This window comes from Pipistrellus hanaki (assembly GCF_964339955.1).
Source record: "Pipistrellus hanaki genome assembly, chromosome: 15".
Taxonomy (NCBI): Eukaryota; Metazoa; Chordata; class Mammalia; order Chiroptera; family Vespertilionidae; genus Pipistrellus; species Pipistrellus hanaki.
In genome coordinates this window covers 35,986,221-36,000,084 of record NC_140517.1, presented here as the reverse complement: position 1 = coordinate 36,000,084, position 13,864 = coordinate 35,986,221, and the positions used below count along the sequence as shown (strand labels likewise).

Here is a 13,864-nt window from a genome sequence, read left to right as displayed (position 1 = left end):
AGTTAGGAAAAATGCCAATACCATGTGTCTTCAAGTCTGGTCACCCACACCCAACAGCACGTAGAATCATACAAGGGGAGAAATAAACCCGCCGCCGAGGGACTCAGTGCGCCTGACAACACCTCGCGTTGTTTCACACACTTGACACTCCTAAGGGCCAGGCGAGACACAAAAAGGGTCCTGGTTAGTCTCAAGCTCCCACTGGTCGCCGCCCCGCCCCAGCTCCTCCCCTGCACTGGACCCCCGGCCCCTCCCACCTTCTGCTCACGTGGGACTTGGACTCGGGTCTCGGCCTCCTCCTCCTCGCCCAGGTGGCTCCTGGCGCCTGCGCCTGCGTGCCGCGAGCGCGCGGGCTCTCCCAGAAATCCCCTTGCGGCCCTGGGCGCCAGCGCGTACTGGCAGCCGGGTCCCAGAGCCCCACTAGGTGGCTGTGTCTCCTAGCGTCTTCGCTGGCCAGCCACAGCCTTCCTGTGGTTGGACTACATTTCCCAGAGCCGCCGCTTCCTAAGGCGGCTTCCTTTCTGTTTGTTCGCGCCATCTGGGGGCCTCGCTTTGGGGGAGGGCTGTATCTGTGGAAGAGCTGGGCCAGCCCTGGTGGGACCCGTGAAGCCGAAGTCGCCCTGGACCCCGAGGGCGATCCTGAGCTGTACCTTCTGTCGAGGTGGGCGGGAATGCTCGGAGGAAGCGTCGGTGTAATTTCTTGTGTGGCCGTGCCTCGTGGATTTGTATTGTGAGACAAGCATGACGTGTTGGTGACTTGGTGAACGGGCGTGTGTGACGGTGGTTTGGTGTTGAAGTGTTTGTGTGAGTGGTTTATGACTTTGACGGTTTGATAATACGGCTGTGATTGGTGGTGTTACAGGTGCGCGACAGTGCTGTTGTGAAAGGGTGTTTAGATGTTCTTGTGTCACTTGGAGGTTGTGGATGTGATTGTGTCATGTGTATTACTGGGGTTTTCCTGCGACTTTGAGGTGTTGCTGTGATTTAGTGTTTGTGACTGCTTTTTCCTCGACCTGGTACTTGGTTGTATTTTTCTGACTGTATGATTGTGTGGCCGTGTTGTTTTCAACATTGTGAAAAGAGTAAAATTGCTGCTGTGAAAGGGTGTTTTGGGCCATTGTGTGTCCCTGACAGGGTGCTTGGATGTGCTTGAATGAGGTTGTGTGTATTCTCTGTGTATGTTTGGATTTTGTTAAGACTAGGTGGTCTGACTGTGTAGTATTAATATGGTCAATGTGACTGGCTGAGTGGCTGGGGAAATGGGATTGTGTCCCTTTGTGTCATCATTTGTATATTTTATAGTCTCTGTCCATATGAGAGTTCAGTGGGGTACAGAGGTAAAATTGTGTTTTTGTATTTTGGGGGTTCATTCTGGGCTAAAGTTAGCCTATGGGTCATGAGTCCCACCTGGCTTTGTCCTTCCCTGAGGACTTGACTTCTTTCTCTTATGGCCACAGTGAGGACCCTCTCCTTTTCCCCCATCCAGCCATGGCCTCTATTGATTGCTTTATTCTGTATCTTTACCTTATCCTGGGATTGCAATTGTAGGTTCCTTGCTGCTTTCCAGTGCCTTCTCACTTTGGGTATTGGATGCCAGAAGTGACAAGAAGTTAGAAATTTAAGCCTGTGAATTAATTATTTCTAAGCCACAGGCCTTGAGATGAGAATTTTAAAGCTGGTAACAGCTTAAAGAAAGGCCACTTATAAATGTAATGGGGTTCCATGAGTGTAAATGCTTTCAGAGTGTGCTGTATGAGGCAAGCCACACACTTAAGAACTTGTAACACTCCCCTATAGGGGTCTGTTTCCAGGGGAGAACTTTGAATCCAGAAATAAATTCTAGCCCAAGATAGCTGTGATCTTCTTTCTGATAAAGTGGAGCACTGCTTTGACTGCCTTCCATGTTAAATGAGGGTACTTACGGTCTAATTTAGAATATGCCCTAAGAAAGGCCTCATATTTCATAATTCCATTTTCTTTTCCTGAGACTAGGGCCCAGGGAGGGGGGGGGGGGGGGAGAAAAAAAAAAAAAAGCTGTTACACATTCAAAAGCAAAGTCTAGGGTGAGTAGATATTTTCTCTGTTTCCTGATCTCCCTCTGTTTGTTACAGGACATTTCCTAGCTAAGCGTTTTCAAATAATGCAGGGACAAGGCAGTTTTCTATAGATTGGGAGAAAGGAATATGAGCAGTAAATTGTGATAGATGCTTCCCAATAGTCATTCACTTAAGGAAGAGTGGATTTGAAATTCATATTTCTGACATAGCAGCATCGCTTTTTTAACATTTTAAAATTTTCAAATGTACACAAGAGTATAATGAACCTGCTAAAAATTATCACTTGCCAATCTTAATGTAATTTATTCTGCTGTCGGTTCAAAATCTGTCAGTTTCTGCTTCATCTATTTTGAAGCCCTATTATTAGGTACATAAATATTTTAGATTACATGTCCTAATGGTGGATTGGCCCCTTTAGTCATTATGAAATAGTATCCTTTGTCCCAGTAATATTCTTTGCTTGGAACCTCTACTTTGATATTTAATGTAGTCACTTCAGCTTTTTATATTAGTATTAACATGGTATGTCTTTTTTTAAATCTTTTTACTTTTAACCTATTTGTATTCTGATGGTTAAAGTGCATTTCTTTTTAAAAAAATTATATTTATTATTTGAAAGTATTACAGATGTCCCCTTTTTCCCTCCCTGTCCCCGATTCCATCTCTGTTTCCTCTGCCCCCTTCCCCAAGGCTACACTACTGTCTGTGTCCAGGGGTCATCCATATCCTATCTAATAAAGAGGGAATATGCTAATTGACCATCACTTCACCACAAAAGGTGGCTGCATCCACAGCTGAGGCCAAGTTCCCTTAAGGAGCCTTAATGAGCAATCAGCAGGGACCTGAGGCTACGCCCTCCCCTGCCCCCCTGGGGCTTGACAGGGGACCTCAGGCCTCACCCCTTGCCCTGGCACCAGGCCGGGGAACTCAGGCCATGCCCACTGCCCACCACCAGGCTGGGGGACCTCAGTCCGCACCCCCACCCCAGCACTGGGCCAGGGGACCTGAGGCTGCACCCCCCTGCCTGGCGGGGCTTGACAAGGGACCTCAGGCCATGCCCCGCACCTGGCAGAGCTTGACAGGGGACCTCAAGGTGCACTTTCCGTCCTGGTGCTGGGCTAGGGGACCTCAGGCTGCTTCCCCCGCCCCAGCACCAGGCCGGGGATGTCAGGCTGCGCCCCCCACCTGGTGAAACTTGACAGGGGACTTCAGGCCATGCCCCACCCCCCCACTCCCCGGCACTAGGCCGGGGGACCTCAGACCACACCCACCGCCCAGTAGGGCTTGACAGGGGACATCAGGCCATGCCCTTCCTCCACCCCAGCACTGGGCCAGGGGACCTGAGGCTGGGCCCACCTGCCTGGCTTGGCTTGACAGGGGACTTCAGGCCATGCTCCCCACCCAGTGGGGCTTGAAGGGGGACTTCAAGGTGCACCCCTAGTGCTGGGTCGGGGAAACTCAGGCAGTGCCCCTGCCCATTGGGGCTTGATGGGGCACCTGAAGCTGCACCCCCTCCCGGTGCTAGGCCAGGGGATCTGAGGCTGCACCCTCCTGCCTAGCGGGGCTCAACAGGGGATCTCAGGCCCTGTCCCCCTGTACTGGCTCTGAGCCTGGGGACTTAAGGCCATGCTCCCTGCCCAGTGAGGCTTGACAAGGGTAGGATTGGCTGGGTCTGGATCTAGCCTAATGTGGGGGGGGGGGAAGGGATGCGGCTGGGTCTGGGTCTCACACGATTTTGAGGCACATGTGTATGGGCGGGGACTTCACTCTGGGTCCCCTGGTGAGTCCCAGTCTCTGACAGGAGGAAGATTTTCATATACATTTTACTAATTTTCTTTCATCTTTGACACTTCTATTATAGAGAAAGAGCAAATAGCAATATTAAATTATTTTCTCTAATTAATCCCCTTTTAATGTGCATGAATTTTGTGCACCAGGCCATTAGTATGCATATAATTCTTTGGTTAATCTTCTCCTCCCCTCCCCGTCCTGCTGCCTATCTGCTTTACCTCTGAGATTCAGCAGTCTGTTTCATGCTTCTATGTGCATTTCTTGTTGGCAGCATTTGTTTGAATCTTTAATTTTTCATTTTATATATATATATATATATATATAATTGTTGATAATATCACAGATATCTCCCCTGTTCCCTTCTTGTCTCCCAGCCCATTCCTGCCACCTCAGGTCTTCACTACCTATTGCCTGTATCCATGGGCTATGCATATACTATTTAGTAAAGAAGTAATATGCAAATTAACCCTCACACCCTCACAAGATGACTGCCTACATCCAGGCTGGCAGGGGGGTTAGTGAGGGATGACCAAACGACTGAACAGCAGGCTGCGTGGGGCGACCAGGTCAGCAGGGGGGGCAGTTGGGGGTGACCAGGCCAGCAGGGGGGACAGTTGGGGGCAATTAGGCTGACAGGGGGTCAGTGATGGGTGACCAGGCCAGCAGAGGGGGGCATTTGAGGGTGACCAGGTTGGCAGGGGGGTAATAAGGGGTGACCAGGCTAATAGGGAGGGGCAGTTAAGAGTGACCAGGCAGGCAGGGAGGGGAAAGTTGGGGGTGTCCTGGCTGGCAGTGAGGGGGCATTTAGGGGTGACCAGGCCAGCATGGGGATTAGTGAGGAATGACCAAATGACTGAACAAGCAGGCTGCGTTGGGTGACCAGGCTGGCAGGGGGGTTAGTGAGGGACGACCAAAATGACTGAACAGCAGTCTGAGTGGGGCAACCAGGTTGGTGGGAGGGGCAGTAAGAGGTAACCAGGCTGGATGGGGGGCAGCCAGGGGCGACCAGGCTAGAGGGGGGTGTTATTAGGGGCAAACAGGCCAGCAGGGGGGGCAGTTGGGGGCAGTTAGGCTGACAGGGGCAGTGGGGGGTGACCAGGCCAACAGAGGGGGCAGTTGGGAGTGCCAGGTCAGCGGGGAGATAGTAAGGGATGACCAGGCTGATGGGGAGGAGCAGTTGGGGGTGACCTGGTCAGCAGTGGAGGGGGGCAGTTTGGGGTGACCAGGTCAGCAAAGTGGGCAGTTAGGAGCTATCAGGCCTGCAAGCAGAGGCAATGAGGGGCAATCAGGACGGCAGAGGGGGCAATTAGGGTTGACCAGGCAGGCAAGCAATTAGGAGCCAGTAGGATGTCTGACTGCCAGGATTGGGCCTAAAATGGTGGGATGTCTGACTGCCAGAATCAGGCCTAAACTAGCAGTCAGACATCCCCAAGGGGTCCTGGATTAGAAAGGGTGCAGCCTGGGCTGAGGGACCCTCCCTTTGTGCACGAATTTCATGCACTGGGCCTCCAGTAAGTATATAAGTACTTTGGTTTATCTCTTCATGTCCTCCAACCCTACATCGAGGTATGTCAGTTTGGTCCATGCCTCCCTGCTTCGGGTCTTATTTTGTTGGTCAATTAATATTGTTCATTAGATTCCATAAATAAATGAGATCATGTGATACTTGTTCTCAGATTGGCTTATTTCACTTAATATAATATTTTCCAGGTCCATCCATGCTGCCCTAAAGGATAAGAGGTCCCTCATTTTTACAGCTGCATAGTATTCCATAGTGTAAATGTCCCACAGGTTTGTGTGTTTTTTTTTAAATCCATTCATCTACTGATGAGAACTTTGACTATTTCCAAATCTCAGCTATCCTATCTAATAAAAGAATAATATGCAAATTGACCATAACTCCAACACACAAGATGGCCGCCCTCATGTGGTCAAAGATGGCTGCCCCATGTGGACACAAGATGGCCACCACAAGATGGCTGGCAGGGGAAGGAAGTTGTGGGCAATCAGGCCAGCAGGGGAGGGCAGTTTTGTGTGATCAAGCCAGCAGGGGAGGGCAGTTGGGGGTAATCAGGCCAGTAGGGGAGGGCAGTTAGCAGTTACCAGGCTGGCAGAGGTCAGTTAGGCGTGACCAGACCTGTAGGGGAGGAGAGTTGGGGGGCCCAGGCCTTCAGGGGAGGGAAGTTGCCGGGGGGGGGGGGGGCGACCAGGCCTACAGGGAGGACTTTTAGGGGTATCCAGTCTAGCAAGGGAAGGGCAGTTAGGGTAAGGTGACCAGATGTCCCGATTTTGGCAGGGCAGTCCCGATTTTTAACAATTTGTCCTGCATCCCGCAGCGTTTTAAAAAAGTCCCGATTTTTGGAAAGAATGAACGACAAGCTAGGGAACGGCGGGAGAACAGGAAGGTTTTCCGCGGCCATGTGGCTATTTAGCGAGGATATGAATTTTATATTATTTTGTTAATTTTATAATGTTTAACTTTAATAATAACAAATAATTGTTGAGAACTGATTATCGAGAACTGCTTATCAAACGTTGCATTGTTGATCAGTTGTTAGAATTCAACCACCATTGTTTGGACTTAATGAACAATGGCATTTTTTGGGATTGGCAACGATGAAAACATTTTGTAACTGTCAGAGGATACACATTGTACTGCGTGCTAGTAAGCTAGTTAAAAAAGTGATGTCATTACAAATCAGCTATTCAGATAATTTAGGTAAGTAATTTATTTATTTCATAAATACATAAATTTTCTTGAATTTAGCAGACAGTACTTGTATTATTTATATTTTATAGTGGAGGCAAAAAGCGCTGGCCTTGAAAGTGACACGACTTACGTTACGGCAAATTCAGAGGAAAAATAATACAAGTTAGTTTTGTTATTATTTAGAAAGAAATATAGGATTAAAATTTAAATAATTTTAAAAATATAATTACTTTATAACAATCAAATTAAATTTATAAACTAACAATCAAATATGTTCATGTAATTTTGTACCTACTTACTGTGTTTTTAAGCAATATGTATATAATCTATAATACAATTTTAAATAATTATTATTTTTTAAATAAATCTTTATTGTTCATATTGTTACAAAAGTTCCTCATTTTTTTCCCCTCCACCAGGTTCCCACCTCACCCACTGCCCTTTCCCCACCCCCCCATTGTCCTCATCCATAGGTGCACAGTTTATGTTCAGTATCTTCCCACACCCCCCACTCCTCTTTTTCCCTGAGAATCGTCAGTCTACTCCCCTTCCATACCTCTGATTCTATTATATTCAACAGTTAATATTGTTTATCAGATTTTTTAATTCCCTTAGTTTTTAGATTCACTTGTTGATAGTTACATATTTGTTGTTCATAATTTTTATCTTTATTTTCTTCCTCTTCGTAAAGAACCCCCTTCAGCAATTCATATAATTCTGGTTTGGCAGTGACGCACTCGTTTAGCCTTTTTTTTTGTTTGTGAAGCTCTTTATCTGGCCTTCGATTCTGAGTGATAGCTTTGCTGGGTGGAGTATTTTTGGCTATAGGTTTTTGTTACTCATCACCTTGAATATTTCTTGCCATTCCTGTCTGGCCTGCATGGTTTCTGTTGAGAAATCAGCTGACAATTGTATGGGTGCTCCTTTATAGGTAACTGCCTGCTTTTCTCTTGCTGCTTTTAATACTCTCTCTGTGTCTTTTGCTCTTGGAATTTTAATTCTGACGTGTCTTGGTGTGGTCCTCTTTGGATTCCTTTTGTTTGGGGTTCTGTGCGCTTCCTGAACTTGTAGGTCTATTTCTTTCACCAGGTGGGGGAAGTTTTCTGTGACTATTTCTTTCAATATGTTTTCGGTATCTTGCTCTCTGTCATCTTCTGGGACGCCCATAATTCTGATGTTCGTTCGCTTAAAGTTGTCCCAGAGGTTTCTTACATTATCTTCAACTTTCTGGATTCTCTTTTCTTCTTGCTTCTGTGGAGGAGTGTCCTCTGGGTCTTTGTTTTCCAAATCTTTGACTTGATTCTTGCGATCTTCCATTCTGTTTTTAGGACTCTGTATAATATCTTTTTATTTCAGACAATGTATTCTTTATTTCTAGTTGATCCCTTTTCATATCCTCATAGGTCTCATTTATTTTATCAGCCTTTTCTAAGAAACTCTTGAAAAACCTTATAAGCGTGGTTTTGAACTCTATATTCAGTCGCTTATTGTCCTCCATTTCTTTCATTTGTGATCTGTTTGCTTGTCTCGGCATTTTCACAGCTTCCCTGAGTTGGTAGGGTCGGTTTGTGTGTTAAAGTGTCCTATATGGTTCAATGGGTCAGCCTCCCAGTTACCTGAGGTGGACACTCTTGGTGCACTCCTTTGTGGACTGTGTGTACAGCCTTTTGTAGTTAAGTCTTGATTTTGTTGGTATCCCTGGGAGGAACTGACCTCCAGGCCAAATAGCTGTGAGGATCAGCTGTGTCTATTCCAGGAGATTAGACTTGGAAAATTGTAAAAGTCTCTGTGCTCAGCTTGGATGGGGCGGAGTTTGAGGGTGGAGCCTACAGCCTTGGCTTCCCGTCAGCCCCGCCCTATGAGGTTCCTGAGTTTTGCTCACTACTGGACAGTCTAGTCTCTCCACCAATGAGCCCAGAACTGTGGTTCAGTGCAGTTGGGAGTGGGGTTAAGAGCAGTTTGGAGCTTTTATCTCCTTCCTGCTAGGGAATGCCAGCCAGGTTCTCAGCCGCCCCTCCTCTCCAGTTCCCTCCTCTTCCCATGCACACACTATATCTCCATACCTTAGGCTTCTACAGCTCCTCTGATTTTCCTTCTGGTTTTCTCTTTCCTTCTAGTTGTAGAATTTCCAGTCAGTCAACTTTCCTGTAGTTCTGGATAATGTCCATTTTGTATTTTAGATATATTTTTTGAAATTGTTGTGTGAGGCTGCAGTTTGGCGTTTACCTGTGCTGCCATCTTGGTTTCTCTCTGTCTTTCATTTCATTTGCATTTTTTTTTTCCATTCATTTACTTATAGTCTGTGTGTGTTTTGATTTGTTTTGTGTCTCTTGTAGAATAAATTACTACATGTGTTGTTTTTTTCAAGCTGTATTACATAAATCTTTATTGTTCATATTATTACAGTTGTTCCTCTTTTCCCCCCATAGCTCCATTCCAACAGGTTCCTACCCCACCTTCTGCCGTTACCTCCCCCCACCACTGTCCTTATCCATAGATCTATGCTTTTTGTCCAATCTCTTCCTGCACTCCCACTCCCCTTTTCCCTGAGAATTGTCAGTCCACTCCCTCTCTATACCCCTGATTCTATTATATTCACCAGTTAATACTGTTCATCAGATTTTTTATTCCCTTGGTTTTTAGATTCACTTGTTGATAGATATGTATTTGTTGTTCATAATTTTTATCTTTACTTTTTTTCTTCTTCCTCTTCTTAAAGAATACCTTTCAGCATTTCATATAATCCTGGTTTGGTGGTGATGAACTCCTTTAGCTTTTTCTTATCTGTGACGCTCTTTATCTGACCTTCCATTCTGAATGATAACTTTGTGGGGTAGCGTACTCTTGTTTGTAGTTTCTTGTTATTTATGACTTGGAATATTTCTTGCCATTTCCGTCTGGCCTGCATAGTTTGTTTTGAGGAATCAGCTGACAATCGTATGGATCCTCTCTTGTAAGTAACTAACTGTCTTTCTTTTGCTGCTTTTAATATTTTCTCTTTGTCTTTTGCTCTTGGCATTTTAATTATGATGTGTCTTGGTGTGGTCCTCTTTGGATTCCTTTTTTTGGGGGGTTCTGTGCACTGCTGGACTTAATAAGTCTACTTCTTTCATCAGGTGAGGGAAGTTTTCTGTTACTATTTCTTAGAATAGGTTTTTGGTATCTTGCTTTCTGTCTTCTTCTGAGACCCCCATAATTCTGATGTTGGTACGCTTGAAGTTGTCCCAGGGGCTCCTTACATTGTCTTCAACTTTTTGGATTCTTTTTTCATTTTGATTTTCTGGAGGAATGTTTTTTGCTTCTTTGTATTTCAAATCTTTGGCTTGATCCTTGTGATCTTCAGGTCTGATTTGAGGTTTCTGTATAATATTTTTTATTTCACTCAGTGTATGCTTAATTTCTAGTTGATTCTTTTTCATATCCTCAAGGGTCTCGTTAAATTTATCAGCCTTTTCTAGGAAATTCTTGAAAAACCTTAACAGTGGGTTTGAACTCTATATCTGGTAGTTTGCTTTCCTCATTTTCCTTCCTTTGTCTCCACATTTTAGCTGCTTTCCTGAGTTGACAGAGTGGCTTTGTGTGCTAGGTGTACCAGTAGGGCCAGTAGCTCAGCCTCCCCAGTTACTTGAGGTGACACTCTTGGTGTGCCCCTTTGTGGGCTGTGTGTGCAGTCTTGTTGTAGTTAAGCCTATATTGTTGTTAGTATCACTGGGGGGGAGTTGACCTGTAGGCCAATTGGCTGTGAGGATCTGCTGTGTCTCCACTGGGAGAGCTTCCGTAGTCAGCTTGGATGGGGCAGAGTCTCAGGGTGGAGCAGACAGCATTAGTTTCCTGTTAGCCCCACCCCAAGAGGCTCCTGTGTCTCAGTGTCCCCTACACCAGTGTTTTTCAACCTTTTTTGGGCAAAGGCACACTTGTTTCATGAAAAAAATCATGAGGCACACCACCATTAGAAAATGTTAAAAAATTTAACTCTATGCCTATATTGACTATATATAAAGTAATTCTCTTGAATAGGAATCAAATAAACACAAAGAAAGTATTTTATAATTACTTTATTATGAAATATTAAGTAAACAAAATAGTGAAAAATTATAAAATTCTTGTCTTGTCTGCACCTACGGCACACCAGGCAACATGTGCCGTGGAACAGCGGTTGAAAAACGCTGCCCTACACAATAGCTGCATGCACCTCTGAAAGAAGGCTGTTCTTGAGTTTCACCCACTGCCAAACAGTTTCTCTCTGAATGAGTCTTGGTACCCAAAGTCTCACCCGGAATGGGATTTCAGTGCAGTTGTGAGGTTTTGTTTCCCCCTGAATAAGAAAGGTAGCTGCGTGCTTGCTGCCCACCCTCTCTGTGCGCAGCAGAGAGGGCAGGCAGTAAGCCAATTGTGTATTCAGCTGCCTGCCCTTTCTGCGTGCGTGGGTCTCCGCACCTCTGTCCTTCACAGCTCTTCTGAGTCTCAGCGTCCTTTTCTCTTTTCTTCTGATTGTAGAATTTCCACTCAGCCAGCTTTCCAGTGGTTCTTGACGATTTCCTCTCTCTCTTCCAGTTGCAGTTTTGAAATTGTTGTGCAAGGCAGCAGTATAGGTGTTGACCTATGTCACAATCTTGGTTTCTCTGAGGATTTTTTTCTTTTCTTTGATGGAGATTTCCTGTTGGGCCAACCGCAGCGGGCCCACACGACGCTCCATTCATGGGTCTGGGAATCCTTTTTTTTTTGTTTTTAAACCATCAAGCCACCCTAGATTTTGACTGGAATATAACTCCATTTACATCTAAAGTAGTTATCAATAGGTATGTAATTATTACAATTTTAAAATTGTATTCTGATTATATTGTATGTCTTTCTTTTCTCTTGCTTTCTTCTCTTGTATGTTGATAAAGTTCTATAGTGTTATATTTATACTAGAGGCCCAGTGCACGAAATTTGTGCAAGAGGTGTGCTGGTGTCCCTCAGCCCAGCCTGCACCCTCTCCAATCTTGGACCCCTTGAGGGATCCTCTCACAATCCAGGACTGCTGGATACCAACTGCTCGCCTGCCTGCCTTTCTGATTCCCCCTAACCGCTTCTGCCTGCCAGCCTGATCACCCTCTAACCCCTCCCATGCCAGCCTGATTTATGTCTAACTGCCCCCTGCCAGCCTGTTTTTCCCCAACTTCCCTCTGCCAGCCTGGCACCCTTAACTGCCCTCCCCAGCAGGGTTTATTCCCTCCAACTGCCCTCTTTTGCTGATCTGGTCCCTCTCAGCTGCCCTCCCTTGCAGGCCTTGTCCCCCCTACTGCCCTCCCCTGGTGACCATCTCGTTCTGCATAGGGGTAGCATCTTTGACCACATGGGGGCAGACATCTTGTGTGTTGGAGTGATTGTCAATCTGCATATTACTCTTTTATTAGATAGGATAGAGGCCTGGTGTATTGGGGGGAGGGAGGGGTGGTCAGCTTGTTTTCCCTGAAGGGTGTCCCAGATCATGGTGGGGGTTATCTTGGGGTGTGGGGTGGCCTAGGTGAGGGGCATGTGGTGGTTTGCAAGCCAGTCACGCCCCCTGGCAACCCAAGCAGAGGCACTAGTATCTGGAATTTACTTACTTTCTACAATTGAAACATTGTAGCCTGGAGCGGAACCAAGCCTCCTGCTTACTCCATGACTGCAGCCATTTCTGTTTGGATTTGTTTTCCTTCTATGATTGGAACTTTGTATCCTTGAGTGGAGGCCTAGGCTGGCCAGGGAACGTGGAAAGCTTGGCTTCCTCCATTGCCGGGAGAAACCCTAACCTGTTCTCTCCAGCTCCGTGGCTGCTGCCATTTTTTTTTAATTTATCTTTTATAATTGAAACTTTGTATCCTTGAGTGGAGGCCTAGGCCAGCCAGGGTGTGTGGAAAGCTTGGCTTTCTCTATTGCTGGTTATACCCAAGCCTCTCAACTGCTGTCTGTGGCTGCAGCCATTTTGGTTGGGGTAATTTGCATACTTGCTCTGATTGGCTGGTGGGTGTGGCTTGTGGGTGTAGCATAGTTGTGGTTAATTTGCATATTACTCTTTTATTAGGTAGGATTTCTTACTCTATTTTTTCTATATCTCACAGATTTTTGGTTTATTGTTACCATGTGTGTTTTTTTAAAAAAATAAATCTTTATTGTTCATATTATTATAAATGTTCCTCATTCCCCCCACCTCCATTGCTCCCCTCCATCAGGTTCCCACCCCACACTCTGTCCTTTCCCCACCCCCCCCCATTGTCCTCATCCATAGGTGCACAGTTTATGTTCAGTCTCTTTCCACACCCCCCATTCCCCTTTTCCCTGAGAATCGTCAGTCCACTCCCCTTCCATACCTCTGATTCTATTATATTCAACAGTTAATATTGTTCATCAGATTTTTAAATTCCCTTGGTTTTTAGATTCACTTGTTGATAGTTACGTATTTGTTGTTCATAATTTTTATCTTTATCTTCTTCCTCTTCCTAAAGAACCCCCTTCAGCAATTCATATAATTCTGATTTGGCTGTGATGAACTCCTTTAGCTTTTTTATTTTTATTTTTATTTGTGAAGTTCTTTATCTGGCCTTCAATTCTGAGTGATAGCTTTGCTGGGTAGAGTAATTTTGGCTATAGGTTTTTGCTATTCATCACCTTGAATATTTCTTGCCATTCCCGTCTGGCCTGCATGGTTTCTGTTGAGAAATCAGCTGACAATCGTATGGGTGCTCCTTTATAGGTAACTGCCTGCTTTTCTCTTGCTGCTTTTAATACTCTCTCTGTGTCTTTTGCTCTTGGAATTTTAATTCTGATGTGTCTTGGTGTGGTCCTCTTTGGATTCCTTTTGTTTGGGGTTCTGTGCATTTCCTGGACTTGTAGGTCTAATTCTTTCACCAGGTGTCACTATTTCTTTCAGTATGTTTTGGTATCTTGCTCTCTCTCATCTTCTGGGATCCCATAATTCTGATGTTTGTTTGCTTGAAGTTGTCCCAGAGGTTTCTTACATTATCTTCAACTTTCTGGATTCTCTTGTCTTCTTGCTTCTGCGGAGAGTGTCTTCTGGCTCTTTGTGTTCCAAATCTTTGACTTGATTCTTGCGATCTTCCATTCTGTTTTTAGTACTCGATATAATATATATTTTTTTAATTTCAGACAATGTATTCTTTATTTCTAGTTGATCCCTTATTATTTCTAGTCAATCCCTTTTCATATCCTCATAGGTCTCGTTTATTTTATTGGCCTTTTCTAGGAAATTCTTGAAAAACCTTATAAGCATGGTTTTGAACTGTATATCCGGTCACTTTTTGTCCTCCATTTCTTTCGTTTG

General features: G+C 45.2%; 1 protein-coding gene across 1 annotated transcript in view; it reads left to right on the top strand.

Moving 5' to 3' along the window:
* The first annotated feature begins 353 nt into the window (after positions 1-353).
* The window catches only part of ZNF420 (zinc finger protein 420), a 29,979-nt gene continuing 16,468 nt past the window's right edge, over positions 354-13,864 (top strand). The window contains exon 1 of the mRNA XM_084860839.1: positions 354-661. The gene's annotated coding sequence lies outside the window, so the exon portion shown is untranslated. The remainder of the gene's footprint in view (positions 662-13,864) is intronic.